General features: G+C 44.2%; 1 protein-coding gene and 1 non-coding gene across 2 annotated transcripts in view; both read right to left on the reverse strand.

Annotated features, from left to right (window-relative positions):
• LOC126259898 (mitogen-activated protein kinase kinase kinase 13) overlaps positions 1-15728 on the reverse strand; it is a 379295-nt gene that overhangs the window by 237891 nt on the left and 125676 nt on the right. The window lies entirely within an intron of this gene.
• Positions 5065-5136, reverse strand: Trnat-agu (transfer RNA threonine (anticodon AGU)). The gene has a single exon. It is a non-coding gene; the product is annotated as a tRNA-Thr (tRNA).

Genomic DNA, 15728 nt, shown 5'->3' on the forward strand with positions numbered 1-15728 from the left:
ACACGTACGAGTATTAATGGAGTAAATTAGTCTTGTAAATGGATCATTTGGAAGGAGATTTATCAAAATATTTTGAAAGCGTAAAAAACTAATACGTCCAATATTAATTCTCCATGGACATTTTCTTTGGTTTATGCTCTCTTTGATGGCTTCGAACAACCATAAAATAAAAGCCAAACTGGTGGGACTGAGATCTCACCTCGAGCTTCGACGTCTCCTATTCGTAGGATATTGCTAATCGATTTTCCAAGACTGTTCCTCGCATTTTCGTTTCTTCCCAGCACTACCTGTGGTATTTAGCCCCTCTTTTAGCCACATGGGCGTCAGCTTCCGCCTTTTTAATGTTTCATTACTGTAATTCTCATCAACATAATTAACGACGGGATTTCGCCTACCTTTGTTTCATATTATAACGCTCCAAAATAAGAGCGGAAATCAGGAAACGTAAAACGTTTTTCTTGTTGGTGAATGTCGCAACCAGCCACAAAAACTTTTTGAATGTTTAGTTTCACTGTCATAACCGGTTCTGCGGTACCATACCCACCTTCAGATGGCTAACATTTTTCCTTACATAGACGTTTTGGTTAACAGCATGTTTGTTTAGTCAGTACCGCCATTTGGCTGTAGATCGCACAGTATGCCATCTTAGGCACTGTATAACATTAAAACACTTGATAATGGCACTTTGAAGCCGAAATCATGATCGTCTAAATGTAACACTGCAAATACAAAACAGTCAAATGGCGGTACTGACTTTAAAGAAATATATTACAACTGTGGCCCCACATATGAAAAAATTATTAACAGCGTGTTGTCTGCTCTATGCTCCACATGAATATTAGAGTATTTATCAGTTGCTTCATTAATAAAAATACGGTAGAGAGAGAGAGAGAGAGATGGAAAATAGTTGTGTTCACTTACATACATTATAGCGTATTTTTATTAGTGAAGCAACTGATGAAGTGGCATTAAATACCCAAATATACTTGTGCAGTGTAGAGCTGACGACCTGCTGTTAACCAAAACATCTACGTAACGAAAAATGTTAGCCATCTGCAGATGGGCGTTGTGGCCCGAAACCAGTTATGGCAGAAAATAAAACATTCATAAAGTATTTGCGTCATTCACTATCATTAACGGCCGCGGAGTTCACAAGATCCAACAAGGATAAAAAAAGAACCATCATTCTGTTAACAATGTTTAGAATCCGTAAGTTAACGAAACGAACGAGCTGCCTCTTCACCACTGAAGCTCATTGTCTCGCCATATGTGTGAGACCGCTTCCTCTGGCACTAGGTCTCTCAACTTAAGAACCAGCACCGGCTTTCGGTGGCGCTGCAGTTGAACAGGGTCCAAACGCAACTTTTCCAGAGTGCAGAGCATCGACTGTAAACAAACTCAACGACCAAGTTACGGAAAGAGCTACAGCTGAACGACAGAACATTACAAAAGGGTGATGTAAAGTATACTGTACTTCACGAATGTCACAAGGCTCATATTCATTAGGTATTCGAAGGAACCAACATGTGGCACCGCATTTCCAGATTATGAGAGGATAGCAGGATTAATTTGACCAATATCTCTCGTTTTATTAATTCTTACGCGACTTGTTCTTAATTTGTTACTAATAACAATTTTTTGCAATGTCTTCATTAGGCGACACCACACAACACTTAGATCTTACTGTACTATCGGCTGTTACGAAAGCCTTTTATTATTGCCAGTCATTTCAGTTATCAAGATAATCATGAGGCACAGGAACAGAGCCCAATACTTAAAATCTGAAAAAGACTAGGTCTTACGAAGAATATTTAGCTGTTATGATCAGACCCTGTTGATCAGTTAACTGTGAAACATTTGAGAGATAGAAAGACGTGAAAGCTATCACTGGCATGTTTGAAGTTTGTTTTCTGAGTAAAATGTTAGAACGTGTTCACCACAACAGCAGCAGCAGGTTTAAGGCAGTCGACGAAGTTTATTTCGCTGTGACAACGCCGGCCAGTGCAGTCCAATCCCAGGACGCCCAGTCACAAGTACACTACTGACCATTAAAATTGCTACACCACGAAGATGACGTGCTACAGACGCGAAATTTAACCGACAGGAAGAAGATTCAGTGATATGCTTAGTGATATGATTAGCTTTTCAGAGCATTCACACAAGGTTGGCGCCGGTGGCGACACCTACAACATGCTGACATGAGGAAAGTTTATAACCTATTTCTCATACACAAGCAGCAGTTGACCGGCGTTGCCTGGTGGAACGTTGTTGTGATGCCTCGTGTAAGGAGGAGAAATGCGTACCATCACGTTTCCCACTCTGATAAAGGTCGGATTGTAGCCTATCGCGATTGCGGTTTATCGTATCGCGACATTGCTGCTCGCGTTGGTCGAGATCCAATGACTGTTAGCAGAATATGGAATCGGTGGGTTCAGGAGGGTAATACGGAACGCCGTGCTGGATCCCAACGGCCTCGTATCGCTAGCAGTCGAGATGACAGACATCTTATCCGCATGGCTGTAACGGATCGTGCAGCCACGTCTCGATCCCTGAGTCAACAGTTGGGGACGTTTGGAAGACAACAACCATCTGCACGAACAGTTCGACGACGTTTGCAGCAGCATGTTGCAGATCCTGTACGGGCCTTTCTGGATACAGAAAATGTTCGAATGCTGCCCTGGCCAGCACATTCTCCAGATCTCTCACCAATAGAAAACGTCTGGTCCATGGTGGCCGAGCAACTGGCTCGACACAATACGCCAGTCACTACTCTTGATGAACTGTGGTATCGTGTTGAAGCTGCACATGCAGCTGTACCTGTACACGCTATCCAAGCTCTGTTTGACTAAATGCCCAGGCGTATCAAGGCCGTTATTACTGCCAGAGGTGGTTGTTCTGGGTACTGATTTCTCAGGATCTATGCACCCAAATTGTGTGAAAATGTAATCACATGTCACTTCTAGTATAATATATTTGTCCAACGAATATCCGTTTATCATCTTCGTGTAACAATTCTAATGGCCAGTGGTGTATAAGTGCAGATACCGGTGACAGAGGACGGCGCAATGAGCAATATTACATCAGCATTTACTTCATTTGCTGACAAACAATTACAGCTATTACGAGTAGGGTCTTCATACATACAAGAGTATGTGCAAAGAGCATACCATTAATGCCGATTTTCCCCTGGGCAGCAAAATGCTTCAATGGCTCTGAGCACTATGGGACTTAACATCTGATGTCAGCAGTCCCCTACACTTAGAACTACTTAAACCTAACTAACCTAAGGACATCACAGACATCCATGCCCGAGGCAGGATTCGAACCTGCGACCGTAGCAACCGCGTGGTTCCGAACTGAAGCGCCTAGAACCACTCTGCCACAGCGTCCGGCCCTGGGCAGCAAGTCAGGTGTTGAAGTGTAAACGCGTGGATGCAAAACGTTTAGTCTATAGTGACAGGCGTAGTGCACTTACTGGTGCAGTTACGACCGTGCAGAGAACACCGTGTAGTAAACAGTGTAATGCGTTTGCCGTAAGACTATACGAAGCTCTGAAAAACCAACCAACGGAGTCATGTGTGTAGATCTGCACTTCACCTGTTGCACGCAGTATATAACAACAGATTGCAGGCCGAAGAAGAAGACCAGTGCCTGAGGCGCCGGGTAGCTGTCGGCTTTCCTTCCTCTCTCGCTGCTGCTGCTGCTGCTCACGTTTTGCGCGCTCCGCAGCCACAGCGGCCGGAAAGCTGAGACTGTGATGCAACACGCCGCGCAGTCCCGCTACGCTATTAGCTGCGCCCGACACTGCCTCCTCTCATAATGAGCGCCATCTCACTCTCCCATCTGCGGGCAAACGTCCACCGCAAACACTGCAGTCCCAGCTACCAGTCATCTCTGCCGAGGAAACTACTCCCGTAGGCGCGTCACCATCTCTGCCTTGCATTCGCTAACATTCACAATTTTTTTTTGTTGCTAGCAGACGGAATAATTAGCATTACATTGTGTTCTTTCCTCCTATTTTTTCCCTACAATTTCCTGAAATCTTAGGCGCAGTAGCGCTCAGCAAGTTCCGCGTTTTGTATATCAAGTGGTCCTCATTTGCTGTGCGTTTAGAAGGGTGTTGCGAACGATGTGAAATAGGACGAACACGTAAAGTTAGTACTGTTCCAGCGTTTGGTGTTCTTACCAAGTAGACGTAACAACAGACATCGAACGAGTTCAGAGACGCACAGCTAAGATTGTATAAGGTCCGAATAACCCATATGAACGTCTGATAGAGGTGAAATGATACTACGTGGTCCACAGACCTTTTCAAGTCTCAAACATGTAATGTATTGCGAATACACAGAAAGAAGGATCCTTCATTGTATGATTATATGATAGCGGAACAAACACTGGTAGCAGTTACTTCTGTAAAATATCTGGGAGTATGCGTGCGGAACGATTTGAAGTGGAATGATCATATAAAATTAATTGTTGGTAAGGCGGGTACCAGGTTGAGATTCATTGGGAGAGTGCTTAGAAAATGTAGTCCATCAACAAAGGAGCTGGCTTACAAAACACTCGTTCGACCTATACTTGAGTATTGCTCATCAGTGTGGGATCCGTACCAGATCGGGTTGACGGAGGAGATAGAGAAGATCCAAAGAAGAGCGGCGCGTTTCGTCACAGGGTTATTTGGTAACCGTGATAGCGTTACGGAGATGTTTAATAAACTCAAGTGGCAGACTCTGCAAGAGAGGCGCTCTACATCGCGGTGTAGCTTGCTCGCCAGGTTTCGAGAGGGTGCGTTTCTGGATGAGGTATCGAATATATTGCTTCCCCCTACTTATACCTCCCGAGGAGATCACGAATGTAAAATTAGAAAGATTAGAGCGCGCACGGAGGCGTTCAGACACTCGTTCTTCCCGCGAACCATACGCGACTGGAACAGGAAAGGGAGCTAATGACAGTGGCACGTAAAGTGCCCTCCGCCACACACCGTTGGGTGGCTTGCGGAGTATAAATGTAGATGTAGACATCTGTGATGTATGTATGCAGACTGGCACGACTAATGAAAATTTGTATCAAGGCTGGGATTCGAACCCGGGTCTCCTGCTCACTAGGCAGAAGCGCCAACCACTACGCCACCCTGGCACAGTGGCTTTGGACGATCGCACGGACTGCCCTAGCAAACTTTCCTCGTCAATCCTAATTCGCATTCAGCGCCTGAGCCCATTGGTATTTCACGTAAACTCTAACAGCATTGCATGGTCTCTCCAAATATAATGGAATAGCACCTCAGCATCAAACGAAACACGGAATCCTGCCTGAAACCCGGGTATAGGTGCTTTAATCAAATGAAACTATATGGTTCCAGAGGTGCCAAGGTGGCGTAGTGGATAGCGCATCTGCGTAGGAGCAGATCCTGGTTCGAATCACGACCTTGGGACAAAATTTCGATTGAACAGAGGTGTTCAGGGAACGCAAATGGGATTCTGTGGAAAAAATGTAACGGCGTTTTCGCGAAAGCCTATTGGGTAAATTTAGAGGACCACTATGCGATCATTCTGCTGCCATTACAGGATGTAGGGTGCCAGGAGGAATGATCAGTATTCATAGATATGACAGGAACGATAATTCGAAGCGAAACAGTCTAGTAAACATGCATCCTTAACAGCTATGAGCAGTTCTTCATCTTCGATACTGTCCAACCAATCTGCGAGCTCTGTGTTTTCCATATTTTGGGAGGAAGTAGTAAGGATCAAAACATGAAAAAATGGTCTAGTAAACATGGGCTATAAAATGTATACCTTAAGAGTTAAGAGCACTTGTTCATATTCACTACTGTGAAGCACACCTCTGCTAGCTCATAGCTCTTGAGACATGCATTTTAGATACCACGTTTACTGGACTTTTTTTGCCTCGAATGTTTGTTCCTGTCATGTCTCCGAATACTGACCATTTCTGGCCATTCCTCCTGCGGCACCCTGTCCATAGTGTCGAGATAATGAGAATGACATAAGAGCGATTGCGGCGTGTACAGAGGCAGGCAGTCATTTTTATCTGCCTCAACACCCGGCAGGAGCAGGACAAATAAATTGCAATTATTATACAAATACCATCCACCATGTTCTGTACAATGGTATGCGAAGCCAGTGTTTAATACTGACGAAGATGATGTGTCTGAGAAACACAACGCTTCAAAGGTGGTTATGAAAAAACTGCATCCTTTTTTGTTATTTCCAGCTGGCAGCAAAAACTCATAGGAGATGTTCAAAACGACATAATCTGGCTTATACGTACATACCAATTTCTTGGACAGAGGACCGTTGCACGTTTTCGAAGACACCGAATGGTATTCAAAGATTTCGCAGCTTACCGCCACATTTTGATTAAGCGAGTCTGCAACCGGAATATCTGATGCACAAAATAATGATGTTCACGTTTCTCCTCAAAGGTCCCTGCACAGATTAGAAACCAGAGCGCTGAGATCGGGTGAAAGAACTGACCATGGAACTGGTCCTCTGGTGCCAATCCATCTGTCACGGTAGACACCGTCAGTCCATCTCCAACCAAATGGCTAAAATGTAACCATACAAATTTTTCCATTACCAAGGACACATTCTACAAGCGTCCCACAATCAATAGGTTGAATGACGTCGTTTGTAAGTGTTGTGCTCGTCAGCAGAAAGAATCCTATCCTTTGCAAGGCTCCTCTGCGTAGCTCCTGCAACCTGCCCACTGTAGTCATGCGTTGGTCTTTCTCTGCAGTTTTAACCCCTTGCGCTCCCCTCCATGAACAAATTCACGATTCCTTAAAGTCTCAGTATGGCTTCTCTCAACCCATCCTTTCACTGGCAACGCAGTTTTTCCCCCAATACCTAAAACGCGAGGAACTTAAGAACATTTGTTTATATAATTTCTTTCTTCATGTTAGTAGTCCACACTAGCATGTCTTGTGCACAACAACATTTTTGTTTCAGATGCCTCAACTGGTATACAGAAGGTACTATGACGTGTTTTCCGTATGCTGCTGGAGCTGAAACGTTAATGTACTCATGATATTTATCTGTTGTTTGTCTTGTGCCCTCTCACTTTTCCACAGCGTACTTGTGTGCTATGTAGACAGAGCGACTCAGCTGCCCCAACCACTGTGCTTTATGGAACCTGCGATACTTTCAAATACCACGCGCAAGATTTTCACAGTCTCTAGCTCACTGCGACGAAACTATTAGTGCTACAGGAAAGATGAACAGGATCTTTTTGTATGGGATACGTTATTGCTAGAGGAAGTAGTTTTCGAATTATTCAAGAAAAACGTACAAAAGTGACCTTCAAACGCGTTTTTTTTAATAACTCGAAAACCATGGCCTCCAGCGAAATTGTGTTCTAGTACAATATTCAACTACATTAAATTTCATTCAGGAAGGTCCTGTTCATTCCTTCTGTAGGAGTAATACTTGCACGTAGTGAGTGAGAGAATATGAAACTCTCGCGGATGGTTTTTGAAGGCGTTGTGGGTTCACATAAACAATCAGTAGGGCAGCTGAATCAACTTGTATGTATATAAAATTGACGTTATGAGACAAACTAGCACTACAACAACGCACTGACATACAACAACAACAACAACAACAACAACAACAAATGGGAACTATTCGTCGAAGCGTCATAATAGTGGCAAGTTGCAACCTTTACTAACAGCCTGTTCTGACTGTAGTAAAGAACACAATAACTTTCTCGTATCACTCATGACTAAGGCGATAAGTAATCAGCGATGTTCACTCTCCGAAATACAGGGTGATTCAAAAAGAATACCACAACTTTAGGAATTTAAAACTCTGCAACGACAAAAGGCAGAGCTAAGCACTATCTGTCGGCGAATTAAGGGAGCTATAAAGTTTCATTTAGTTGTACATTTGTTCGCTTGAGGCGCTGTTGACTAGGCGTCAGCGTCAGTTGATGCTAAGATGGCGACCGCTCAACAGAAAGCTTTTTGTGTTATTGAGTACGGCAGAAGTGAATCGACGACAGTTGTTCAGCGTGCATTTCGAACGAAGTATGGTGTTAAACCTCCTGATAGGTGGTGTATTAAACGTTGGTATAAACAGTTTACAGAGAATGGGTGTTTGTGCAAAGGGAAAAGTTCTGGACGGCCGAGAACGAGTGATGAAAATGAAGCACGCATCCAGCAAGCATTTGTTCGCAGCCCAGGAAAATCGACTCGCAGAGCTAGCAGAGAGCTGCAAATTCCACAATCAACTGTATATGGAGAGTCCTACGAAAAAGGTTAGTTATGAAACCTTATCGTCTGAAATTGGTTCAAGCACTGTCTGCAGCTGATAAGATTAAAAGAATCGATTTCTGTGATTTTATCCTTGCTCAAATGGAAACAGATGAATCTTTCGTTTCAAAGATTGTGTTTAGTGATGAAGCAACTTTCCACACTAACGGGAAAGTCAACCGTCACAATGTCTGTATATGGGGCACTGAGAATCCGCGGGAAACAACTCAGTATGAACGTGACTCGCCTAAGGTGAACGTTTTCTGTGCCATTTCAGCCAATAAAGTTTTTGGTCCCTTTTTCTTCGAAGGTGCTACTGTAACTGGACTACAGTATCTGGAGATGTTAGAGAATTGGCTGTTCCCTCAGCTCGAACAAGAAGCACAACAATTCATATTTCAGCAGGATGGAGCGCCACCACATTGGGACTTATCTGTCCGTAACTACCTGAACGTCAACTACCCGAGGCGATGGATCGGCCGCCAGGCAGACCGTGACAGAGCACTTCATCACTGGCCTCCAAGAAGCCCTGATCTTACCCCCTGCGATTTTTTCTTATGGTGGTATGTTAAGGATATGGTGTTTCGGCCACCTCTCCCAGCCACCATTGATGATTCGAAACGAGAAATAACAGCAGCTATCCAAACTGTTACGCCTGATATGCTACAGAGAGTGTGGAACGAGTTGGAGTATCGGGTTGATATTGCTCGAGTGTCTGGAGGGGGCCATATTGAACATCTCTGAACTTGTTTTCGAGTGAAAAAAAAAAAACCTTTTTAAATACTCTTTGTAATGATGTATAACAGAAGGTTATATTATGTTTCTTTCATTAAATACACATTTTTAAAGTTGTGGTATTCTTTTTGAATCACCCTGTATAATTATGATAAATTGCGTCGTGATGCAAGCATTCAAACACCGCCATTCGCTGCTTCTCAAAATAGTTTTCCACGTCTAGAAACAATAAAGTAAGCGTAATGAAGCGCTTCAAGGCGTGAATGGGAAGGGGCGGAGTGAATGGTCTGGGTGATGCAAGAACGGCACGGCAGAGCGCTGCGCGCGACATGGAGAGGAACGGCTACCAGTGTGCACGAACTCTGATGGCTGGGCAGTGTGGAGCCTGCAGCTACTCGGACACGGTCTCCATTGCGGCGGCTGTGTACTCACCACGGCAGGAGCAGCAGCCGCAGCTGGCGCGCTGTTTCGTCGCGTTGTTTACCTGCAACAACGAGAAGGCACAGTGTCATTACAGCGGTCTGGCTAGTATCCTGGAACACGCAGAAATGTGGAAACCCTAAAAGTACAACACATTGTCGTGGCTAATAGGGTGCACGAAACAAGATAGTATACAAAACAGCCTTCAATCGTCTCGGAGTGGATAAATACATGCCTTGTACGGTTTTCAAGCGAATTTTATGCCGTACTTCCTGCAAAATAGTGGCAATTCCAGATAACGGTGATTGATGTCGATAGCGATCACGCACCGCCTTCTCTGCAAAATAGACCACAAGGGCTTAATACTATGAATATTTAGGTCTGGTGACTGTGACAATTCATCCTGGTGCTCACAAAACCAGTCCTGGACGATGCCAGCAGTCGTCCTGGAACACAGCATCACCGTTGAGGAACAAATATAGTACTGCGGCATGGACCTCATCAGCCAAAATGGTCTCAAAATCCCTTGCAATAGGGCGACCTTGCAGCGTACCCACGGAATACTACTATATGGCTGCCCAAATCATCACTTAACCCCGCCATCTTTTACTCTTGGGATGTAAACTCGGCCAGAAGTTGAAAACAGTGTGAAAGAAGACTCGTCTGGTTTCCTGTTACGGGCCTTAGCATCTCTGCTGAGTGACGTTTAAATTCCAGTTCATCCTACAGTTCCCTGTTTCTGGAGCTCCCTTCGTGTTGTTTTGGAGCTGAAAGGTTTGGCGAGTGCGACATCGAGTTCTGCAGTGAGCTTTGCAGCTCTCGTCCTCTTATTATCAACTGTCACCCACGCGGATACTCAGATTCTTGTTTACGTTAACGTGTTGGTCATTTTTCTTTCACATTTTCCTGTATCCGTTTGCATGCTAACAAACAAGGCAAGCCCGCCGCATACAGTGAATAGGGTCGGCACGAAACCTTTATCACTTTGTTTTGGACAAAAACAGTCGCCGGCCGGAGTGGCCGTGCGGTTCTGGGCGCTACAGACTGGAGCCGAGCGACCGCTACGGCCGCAGGTTCGAATCCTTCCTCGGGCATGGATGTGTGTGATGTCCTTAGGTTAGTTAAGTTTAAGTAGTTCTAAGTTCTAGGCGACTGATGACCTCAGAAGTTAAGTCGCATAGTGCTCACAGCCATTTGAACCATTTGAACAAAAACAGTCGCGCCGCCAACTCTGGAGTAATGAGCGTTGTAGCGACCGAGCAGCCAATCTTCTGATCGCAACGATGCGGTTTTGGACAGTGTCTGGCGCAATCTAGCAGCTCTTGTACCTAATAACGTTGGTTATGCACATTATCTTGAAGATATTCATGTTGGAAAAAAATCCCCTTTTCACGTTGATCACCCGTTTTGTTTTGGTCGTGGCAATGATTCCTCTTCCACAGATTCGATTGAGGTTTTATTTTATAGCCATAACGCCCGACGTACGATCCAATCATTTTTGATAAAATTGTGTGGCGGTATTGCAAAGTCACCGAAACGCGAGGTAGCGTTTACGGGAACTAGCACTGTGGCCTGACGCTAATCCATGGATGGCGATTATTAGCCTACTGATTTAAATAGCATGCAGATATGTGAAATGATTTTTATTTTTTATAACGCAGGTAATATATGCTGAATTCAATTCTGAAAACCGTTGACTATCATGTCATGGTTGTAAAATAGTAATTTTTTATGGGGCAACGTATGTTCTAATTTTTACTACTTTTAGTTATTTTTAATGACGTGGAGTTAAGTTACCGCAACACTCTGGGTGGAGCCTCAGTGAAATATTTTGATGTCGCCACTGCTTGAGAATGTACTGGGCAATCTGTGGTGATTTGAAAGTAATCACTATTTACATACGAATGCGAACACAGGTAGGGCTATTTTATTTTCGAGTGCAAATAGAAAGCGGCACTACATGAGGAAGAAACGGCCAATCAGGGATAGAGATCTAACCACGAATTAAAACGTTCTTCGGCTGCCGAAGGATAGTTGGCACGCTTCATGTAATTATTTGGTGCTCATTAACATTATCGTAATACTATTATTTTACGGTACCTGTGCAGTAAGTTATGCGACTGTGAAAGACGAAGTGCCCACAGGTCTACAAATAATAAGATCATTCTAACAGCCACTTGAAGGCATGCTGACTGGTGCTGAAAGACATGCGTGGGTAGCAGTCAAGTAATATGCGCACAACTTCCTTGGCAATTGTAAACCTATTGACAATGATAATGTTGAGCAGGAAAGTATTTGTGCGTTCAGACAGCTGGGTTACAACATGTCAGTCAAAATTCATCTTTTCGACTCACGTATGGACTTCCTTCTCGAGAATCTAATTCAGTCAGCGAGGAACATGGTGGACGTTTTCATCGGGACATCTCGGTGATGTAGGCTGACTTCAATTTGACACCTTAGCGTGACGTGCCAGATGTTTTGTCCAAACTCAGTCTGCAGCCAAACTCACTTTACATGAAGGAAGTATATTCCATATTCGTGTTTATGTATTTGCTATGTCGAAGTCCAGCTGTAGTTGATATAGCGATAAATGCTCTAGTGGAACTACTGCCTGTTTGCCTGTGTCTTCACTCAACACGCATGCAGAGTATTTAATGAGGAGCAGTAAATATTTTAGGAAAAGATACTATCGACTAATGCAAATAAAACATTAGGTATAACATGTTTCTAATTTTTATTGGTTACGGAGTTAGAGCTGTTAGAATGTAACAGAAACATTTGCTCACGGAAGGTGTTAAGTCGAAGGCATGTGAATAAACTCAGAGTTAATTTTTATAAAGACCATCTCCGACTTCAATCCACTTTCGAATTCTCGTGTCAATACCACATGTAGTCCTTCTCAGGCCGCACTGGCGTTTTTTCGTGGGGGCTGCGCTATTCATAATTCAGAACGATCAGTTCGTCTCTTGTCTTTACTTTTTCGTTGTAGACTTCGCCTTTCAACCGTCTCCAAAGTCAAAAATCTAAAGGGCTAAGGTATAGGATCTTGGTGGCTGAAAATGTGAGCATTTCTGCCGATCCGTCTCCCAAGGAATGCTAGATTTAGATGACATGTCACCTAATGACTAGAATGTGCAGGGACCTGGTCATGCTGGAAGAACATACCCGGTCCTGCAGCCTACGGAACCACTTCCTATAATGGTGGAAGCTTGTTTTCAAGAAAATTTTAGATAAAGGGGCTCTGCAAGACGATGTGGTAAAACAACAGGCCCCGTCATCTCATTGTCTAAAACACCGCACCAACATTTACAGAGCTTGGAAATGCGTGTCTGCGAGGGCATGTGAGTTTTCGTCACACCACCGATGGGAGGTGCGACTCATATTGACACAGTCACGAGTGAAAGCGGCTTCATCACTAAATGGTATAAACGGGAATACTCGGCAATTTTCAGTTAGCCACCGACAAAATCCCAGTCGTCTACCTTCATCTCCTGTTCTAAGATAAATCCGCTGCAAATATTAAAGACAGGGGCGCTACATTCGTAGTTTCTGCCGTACTCTTGTTAGTGGAACGGCGGTATGTGTAGAAATTCCTTGTGGTCTTGCTGAAGTTCTTGCTGAAAGACCACGTTCTATTGTCTCCTACTTCATCGGTTAATTTGCACGTTCAGATGAAATATGAGTGCTGGCCACCGAACTACTCTCACGCAGTTTAGAAAAATTCGAGTTAATACTCTCTAATCTGATACTCTGCGGCTAGGAAATCGTCTACCGCATTCTCTACGAACAGTAGCAGCATTTCTATTACAAAACCCGTACAGCGAGACACCGTACAGACAGAGTCAGTGTTTGTGAATAAGTGTGCTGAACGCTTAAACGTCACATTAGAATTGTCACCAAATCACAATCACAATTGAAAAATCCAAGTATATTTACTCAAGCGCACCTTCGCAACTAACTTCAACACAAAAATTACAGTCGATAAATAAACTGCATAACAGGAGCACCGGCACGCGAAATGAAAACTGATCTGTGTAACCAATTGTCTGCTTGTAACGAATAAAAAACGGACATGTTATATGGAATCTTTTATTCCAATTAAACAATAGTACGAGGGGCGGTCGAAAAGTTTCTAGACCGAGGTAGCTAGCTAATGTCTCGCACAGACACCACCACCTACATTGATGGTTACCTTTTGTGGGTATTCAAGTCAAGTTTCGCGGCTCCAGCTTCGTTAGTTTTGCTGCTAGAATGCTTTGTATACTGTAGAGAAAGCAAAATGGCGAATATCGAGAGAATCAAGAACCGTACTGTGATCGAGTATGTTCATTTGAAGGGAATGATGCCCAAGGAAATTGCGGAGGACGTGTGGAGTACACTTACGGACAGTGCTCTGTGGTATGCAACAGTGAGAAACTGGGAGTCCGACTCCAAACGTGGAAGAACGAGTGTGGAAGACGCACCAAGGAGCGGAAGGCCTGTCACCGTTGTCACAGATGACACAGTGATTTTACTGTTTTGCAAGCTCGTCAAACAATGTTGCAGCACATTGAAACCACATTTGGAATCTTCCGTGGGCGCGCTCATGACATGGTTGTGAATATTTTGGGAATATAGAAAGTTTCATCTCGGTAGGACCCGAAAGACTTGAATGCAGATCAGAGACTGGAGTGTGAGCAGTGTTGTGAGGAAATCGTCCGCCGATTTGCAGCGGATAAAAAGGGCTTTCTTGCAAGGCATGTGACAATGGACGAGACATGGTTCACCACTTTGATACTGTGACAAAACAACAGGCACAACAATGGAAACATCCTTCATCCCCTACCCGAAGAAAACTCCGGATGCAAAAATCAAATGGTTCAAATGGCTCTGAGCACTATGGGACTTAACAGCTATGGTCATCAGTCCCCTAGAACTTAGAACTACTTAAACCTAACTAACCTAAGGACATCACACAACACCCAGTCATCACGAGGCAGAGAAAATCCCTGACCCCTGCAAAAATCAGCCGGTAAGGTAATGGCATCGGTTTTTTGGGATGCAGAAAGGGTAATTATGGTGGATTACTCGCAAAAGGCGCAACTATCAATGCATCGTATTATCGCACCCTTCTGCGCCGTTTGAGAGTAGAGATAAAGAAAAAAAGGCCCTAAACATTGGCGCGCGGAGTTCTTTTGCATCGGCACAACGCACCGGCGCACAAAGCCCTCGCGTGAGTGCGGGTTCGAATTGTTACGTCGTCATATTCTTCAGATTTGGCTCCATCAGACTTTTTCGTTTTCCCAGACCTAAAAAAAGACTCAAAGGACGACTATCTGACAACGATGATGCAGTGATTGGTGGTGTGAACGCTTGGTTGGACTCGAGATCGGAGACCTTTTATTTGAATGGTTTGCAGAAGATCTCTGAGCGTGCCTGCAAGTGTATAGTGCACATGGGTATTATATTGAAAAATAAATTAGTAGTATGAAATTTCTATCATTCTTTAGTTGTTAGGCTAGGAACTTTTCGACTGCCCCTCGTATACTGCCTGTAAGAACTTATGGCTGAGAGACATGGACATAAAACAAATTCATAGTTAGAAAATTTAATAGTAATCCAAAGAGAAATGGAAACATCAATGTTGGGCTACACAAAGAAAGACAGAAAGAAAGTAGTTGATGTTAGACAGGCAATAAAGGTCAGAGGCGTAATGGAAAAAGTGAATACCTTGAAATGGCAGTAGGCTGATCATGTCACTCGGAGGAAAGATGGCAAGAGGTCAAGGCAACTACTAACTTGGAGCCAAATTTACGAAGAGGAGCACCACAAGGATGTGAGAGAGGCTTACGAAAGACAGCAGAATTAAATTCGCGACGGGAAGTTTCAAGATCGGCAGAAATGGAAGAACCTGCTCAGATCCTATGTTGCATGCCGAGTCAAAGAGCCACATCACCAAGTGATCGAATTGGCTGATGATGATGATGATAATGATGTGTGTGATGACCCAAAAGAGTTGCTTTTCCACCTGAAGCACCGTGTATAAACGGTTGCTCTTCTCAAGATGGTTCGCTGAGCTCTTAACTTACTTCCTCCGGGTGGATGCGGCCTCGTAGCAGAATCTCCAGTTTGTACGTGAGCAGTCGGCGTGATCTGTCAGTCTTTGCCGGCCGCGGTGGTCTCGCGGTTCTAGGCGCGCAGTCCGGAACCGCGCGACTGCTACGGCCGCAGGTTCGAATCCTGCCTCGGGCATGGATGTGTGTGATGTCCTTAGGTTAGTTAGGTTTAAGTAGTTCTAAGTTCTAGAGGACTGATGGCCACAGTAGTT

The sequence above is a fragment of the Schistocerca nitens genome, chromosome 5, assembly GCF_023898315.1.
Source record: "Schistocerca nitens isolate TAMUIC-IGC-003100 chromosome 5, iqSchNite1.1, whole genome shotgun sequence".
Taxonomy (NCBI): domain Eukaryota; kingdom Metazoa; phylum Arthropoda; class Insecta; order Orthoptera; family Acrididae; genus Schistocerca; species Schistocerca nitens.